The 6,319-nt window shown below is 41.7% G+C and overlaps 1 protein-coding gene across 1 annotated transcript in view; it reads right to left on the bottom strand.

The window, feature by feature from the left end:
- LOC124291998 overlaps positions 1-6,319 on the bottom strand; it is a 152,990-nt gene that overhangs the window by 113,011 nt on the left and 33,660 nt on the right.

Here is a 6,319-nt window from a genome sequence, read left to right as displayed (position 1 = left end):
GCATGAAACCAATGATCATAGATTCTTCTCATTTGATAATGGTTATGTTATAATTGTGTTACTTTCAATGATTGTAAACAGAATGTTTATATTTTAATATGGTATATCATTACAAACTAAGAAAGTTCTTTCCCGGAAAAAATTATATTGTGTCCACAAGGACGCAGAGGATTTTAGTATGGCGGTACTTCATCAAATTTCTGCATCCAAATACGCAGGAATCACACGTCCCGTAAAACCCCGGAAATCACTGATTACAGTACAGGTCAAATTTGATATAAATAGCTTTTGCCTCTCCAGTTGTATAAGTCGTACTCCCTGAACACATCAATCAATGAATCAATATTTGATGACCACACTGCAAAAAAGCAGAGGAAACTTTCAAAATATCCCGTTCCACTCCTACGAAAGTATATATCAGACGGGAAACAAACAGACACAATGGAAATAATCCAAATTGAACATATATTCTTGGAGATGTAGACAAGAACAAGGACAAGCTATTCAACTGAAGCACACAATAAACACTATTCCGGATGCCTCTGTTGTGTGGTCGGAGCTGACGCTGATGTGAAGAGGATGATGGACAACAAACAGAACTGAACATGTTAGCCTCCTAATTAAACAAGGTACAGGACTTGGAACACACACTGCTAATTAGTGAGAACAAACCTCCACAATGGCCAGAGTCCACATCCCTGCTGTAGACTATCGAGGTACTCTGAGCTTACTCAGATCTGTCTTGTGCACCAAGGTCAAGGCCACACAACTGTCAATAATCCACTGGTGATCACAGCTCACATTCAGAGTTCGCGCACGATAACAATAAGCCCCTGTCTGTCAGGTTACAAAAATTCCCTGGGAATGGTATAACAAGCATATCAAACGTCCAGTCAACCAACAGATGGTGACATCGTAATGCTGCAATCTAAATACCTGTGGCCATACGATACAAGCAGTTTTGGACTTGTTACGCAGAAACAGATTCACTGGAGCTTGAAGTTCATGAATTATTGGTCTGTGTACTCAACGGGTTCATCTCAAACACGCACTATCTGACCCAAAATGGCAACACGTGGTGACATTGACACATACAAAACCTGCAGCGTTTTAATTGATAGACAGCTTGACTGCATTAGCACAGAACAAAACCAAAACCAATTCAACAATTGGAACATGCTGGGCTGTCTCAAACTTGAAAAAAGCAAACAGTGTGTCAATATTGGCAGATATGAGTCATATCATCAATATGGCAGTATCCACATCAATGCTGTCCATTATGGATGTTAAAGCGTCTGCTGCTTAATGCTGGTAATCGGTTGGAATGTTGTGATTGATCATTGGCCATAATTAATTCATCTCAATAAACCAATCATTACCAATAATCAGTCAGCAGAACATCAATACCTGAACATATAGCTGACAGATCATAATCAATCATCCTTCCCACAGTCATCCATTAATGGTTGTATTCAATAATGACTGACTGACTGAGTTTAGTTTTACGCCACTTTTAGCAATATTCCAGCAATATCACGGCGGGGGACACCAGAAATGGGATTAACACATTGTGCCCATGTGGGGAATCGAACCCGGGTCTTCGGCGTGACGAGCCAACGCTTTAACCACTAGGCTACCCCACCGCCCCTATTCATTAATGAACTTGACCAGACAATAGAAAACAAATCATCCCCAGAATCAGACATTTAGTGAATGGATAACCAACAGCGATAAAGGTTCTTGAGAGGCATATAGAAGTTGGTATTCAAGTATAAGACAAAATATTCTGGATGTCAACTTCTTCTTTATTGTATACACAACGTTTCTGGGCTATTCCTTGTCCCTTCGTCAGGTGAATGCTAAAAAACAGATATACAGGATATATATACTAGTAATCCACTGTAACAGCATCAACCCTGCCTTTCGTATCTTATCCCAGCTTATGTATATCATTAGGCTATCAGCCACCCTTTTGTACACCTATTAGACTCGGACCGCCTCCGTGGTGTAGTGGTTAGAGCGTCCGCCTGGAGAGCGGAAGGTCGCGGGTTCGATCCCCGACCGCGTCATACCAAAAAGACATTAAGATATGGTACTTGTTGGTCCCAGCCTGGCGCTCGGCATTAATGGGTACAACAAGGACTGGTCAGCTCAGAGTCAGTATAATGTGTCTGAGTGGGGTATTCATGCTTCACTGCGGCATGGTATCTCAGTGGGCTAGCACTATAAAACCAGCTTAAGTCTGGGCTAGTACAAGCAGCCGCACATACACATACACATGCATGCACGTCGTCATATGAGCGAAATATTCTCAAGCACGACGTAAAACCCAATTTCACCTCACCTCACCTATTAGACTCATTGGCTTCTATCATTTACCCACTTAATCCACTGTAACAACACCACATCTGCTTTTGTATATTTCATTCTCTTTCATCTTATAATCCCCTATTTATTGTATACATGCTTAAAATCTCTCTGGCTTCATGTACATTACTAGTATATATATCCTGTTATCTGTTATTTAGCATTCACCTGACGAAGGTGCAAGGAATAGCCCAGGGCCCCGATCCTCAAAGCGATCGTAGCGCTACGACCATCGTAAGTCTATGTTAAAGTATGGGAGTTACGACTGTCGTAGCGCTATGATCGCTTTGAGGAACGGGGCCCAGAAACGTTGTGTATACAATAAAGAAGAAGCTGACATCCATAACATTTTGTCTTATAACAGTGATAAAGATATCCAAACTGGGTCAAACACCTGTAGAAAGTATTGCGTATGTCAGCTTCTACATAACCAGTCCTTATCAAGAACGTCCTATCTCAACTGGTTACACACATCAGGTACAACAAGTTCCCAGCCACTTACATGAGAGAGCTGTGAGGGAGTTGAAGCCGATCCACTGGCGTATTGTCTACACCTGAGTTGGTAAACTCCAGTTGAACTTGTTATATCCACACGTACCTTGGTATATAAACACAACATCCACATCGGTTCTGTAAAGATTTGTATCACCTTGTCGTGTAGCCCACACAGCTATGTCACCCTCAAGGTAAACTCGAGGTGAATAAATTACTCCAGACACAAAGAAATCTTCTACAAAGGAGGCTGAAATATGTGAAGTGTTTGTTGTATGTTAAACGCAGTCACTACTGCGTTGGGCGAGAGCTGTCATCACAAAGGCCAACCAGACACCAAACAGGCTCTCAATCCGAGCTGATTTCCTCTATCTTAGCTCAATACACAAAGACAGCCAAGCTAGGGAATTATCACGCGTATCTCACTCCCATTGTCTGCCATGATTCAACACTGTGACATCAGTTATCAAAGGCCAATTTATTACTGATACATTACTGCTGTGCAGCTACAGGTTTCTCTCAGATTTAACACGCTGTATCTCAGGATTCAACAGTGGAAGCCTGTTCGCTACGGAGGCTGATCCTCGGCTCCTGCAGCCGTGAGTTACGACTGTTACAGCCGGTGAGCTGGAGGGGGTAATGGAGCATGCCTCTCATTAAGCGTAATTGATGAACACAGCACAGGAAGCTGCGACCACGGGCTACTACCAACAGTCCCCGGAACATCCACCACTAGGCTTTGTGTAGGCACACACCTCAATAATAGGTATTTATTTCACATTAATTTACTCAGGTGAAGAGCATATGTTCTTTGATTTCGTTCGTGAAGCTGGAACACTTTTGTGTAGAAATCTATCTTTAGGCTATAAATATCACTGCTTCATAGGTGAATATAACTACGACTGTGATCAGAGATTACAGAGAATCATCCAATCTTTCAATATAGGAGAATCCTATCCTTATCCTAAAACATTCGTGATTATCTCCAAAATCATCTAAAATTATCAATTTTCTTAATCATCTACAACCACAAATATCAACACTTGTTTATGAAAGATATCATTCATCAACAAACATTCCCCATCAACACTGCCCAGCTCCTTGAGAACACATTCATACTGCCCTCCATCAATTACACATCACCATCAACAAGGAATTGTATACCAACCTATAGGGAATCAGTCCACCGAGGTGTCTGTATATCCAGTTATTCCCCAGTATCAATCATACCTCACAAAACACCATGAAGAAGGCATTGTACATCAACCTATGGCGAGCTAGTCCGAGGAGGTGGTGTGTATCCAGTTATTCTCCAGTACGAGCCGTCCAGCAGGACGACACAGTGTGTAGTGGGTGATACTCCAGTACGAGCCGTCCAGCAGGACGACACAGTGTGTAGTGGGTGATACTATCTACGTTGTGTTACGAGTGTTTATGCCCGTCTCACCCACAGTCTCTCCTACACACACACGGCCTTCATTTCCCCTGCTTCACTTCCCTCTTCTCCTCAATGAGCAGTTGGTCACTCCATTATACCACACATTTGGGATCATGCAGCTGCCTCATTATAACAACTGATTGAACATTTATCAGGGCCATATTAAATATCATGGATGAATGAATTCATTTTCAATCAATTTGGACATGATGTGAACACAATTTTTTGGCTATTTTGTACTTTTACGGAAGAATAAATCAATCTTGATCAATTTCTATAACAGTATGGCTAAAACACTGTTAACAAAGAACGCTAGGGATTCAGCTGTAATATTCCATTAGTAGTAGCTGGTCTTTCGGAATATGCCTGACTAAATCCTTATTTGTGTGCAGCGTCTTAGACTAATGCTTAAGTCTCTGAAAATACATAATTTTGATAGGAAATAACAACTCAATTTTCAAATTGAAAAGCAGTCCCAGTGATAGGAGATTCAGATTCCAGACACTTGGGAAATCTAGACTCACTTCATTTAAAACCACACCATTATGGTAAGAGCTGTTCAGAAAGGGAAAAAAATATGGTTCAGGGAGTGTGAGACAGATTATCAATATCTCAGAAACGGCAGTTGTTTGTAGAGTAACAAAAAGATACAAGCATATTACCGATAAATCATCACAACACAAAAAATATTTTGTATGTTTAACACTGCATTCAGCAACATACAAGCTATATGATGGTACTCTGTAAAGAATCATGTCTGAACCAGAGAATCCAGTGGTCGATATTATGAGCATTGATCCAGATCATCAGGATTTGAAGACACTCTATCAACCCAGTTAGTTGGTTGTCCAATATACATAATATTAAAGCAAAGGGTATTTCATCTTTCAACCTGAGTGAGTGAGTGAGTGAGTGAGTGAGTGAGTGTGTATAGTTTCACACCGCTTTTGCAATATTCCAGCAATATCACAGTGGGGGACACCAGAAATGAGCTTCACACATTGTACCCATGTGGGGAATCGAACCTGTCTTCAGCATGACAAGCGGATGCTTTAACCATTAGGCTACCCTACCGCTGCCTTAAGCCTGAGATAGGAGAACTTGCTGTACGATGGAGCTGACTTCACACAGCTTCACTACACAAATGTACAATAATGCTGATCCTGATTTAATTGAGCAAAGCCAGCCATTATACCTCCATAGATACATCTGTATCAGACCTTGACGGTGTACAGACATTATATAGTGTATGTAACATACGCTTGTCAACACACCTGTCACAGGTGGGGAACCAGTACACAAAACGCACATGTGTGCTCGTCAGTTTACCTGTTGCAGGTGGGTAAACAGGTAAATTCAATATGCAGTCCTCAGTGTAAGCATAAATAGCATAAAGTAGTCTCTGTGATATTATTAAACGTCCTTGGTGCATTGAAAATTGGTGTACTTATCCAAATCATACGTGTTTTCAGAGAAGAGGCAGTACTGAACAATACCGGTTCAAATGTTGACGAAACTAAACTGTTTTCTAGGTACATGTATTCATACAGCCCCTCTCCACTTCTGATGTATTTCTGACACTAATCATATTAAAGGAAATCCATGTTTCCAACAGCTCGTGTATCTGAATGAGTGAGTGAGGTGAGGTGAAATTGGGTTTAACGTCGTGCTTGAGAATATTTCACTCATATGACGACTTGCATGATTGTGTATGTGTGTGTGCGGCTGCTTGTACTAGCCCAGACTGAAGCTGGTTTTATAGTGCTAGCCCACGGAGATACCATGCTGCAGTGAAGCATGAATACCCCACTCAGACACATTATACTGACTCCAAGCCGACCAGTCCTTGTTGTACCCATTAATGCCGAGCGCCAGGCAGGGACCAACAAGTACCATATTTTAACATGTTTTGGTATGACGCGGTCGGGGATCGAACCCACGACCTTCCACTCCCCGGGCAGACGCTCTAACCACTACACCACGGAGGCGGTCGAGTGAGTGAGTGAGTGAGGATTGCTTAAT

This window comes from Haliotis rubra, unplaced genomic scaffold (assembly GCF_003918875.1).
Source record: "Haliotis rubra isolate DU_JTF1 unplaced genomic scaffold, ASM391887v1 Scf504, whole genome shotgun sequence".
Taxonomy (NCBI): domain Eukaryota; kingdom Metazoa; phylum Mollusca; class Gastropoda; order Lepetellida; family Haliotidae; genus Haliotis; species Haliotis rubra.
Note: the sequence above shows the minus strand (reverse complement) of the source record. Positions and strands in the feature narration are given on the sequence as shown.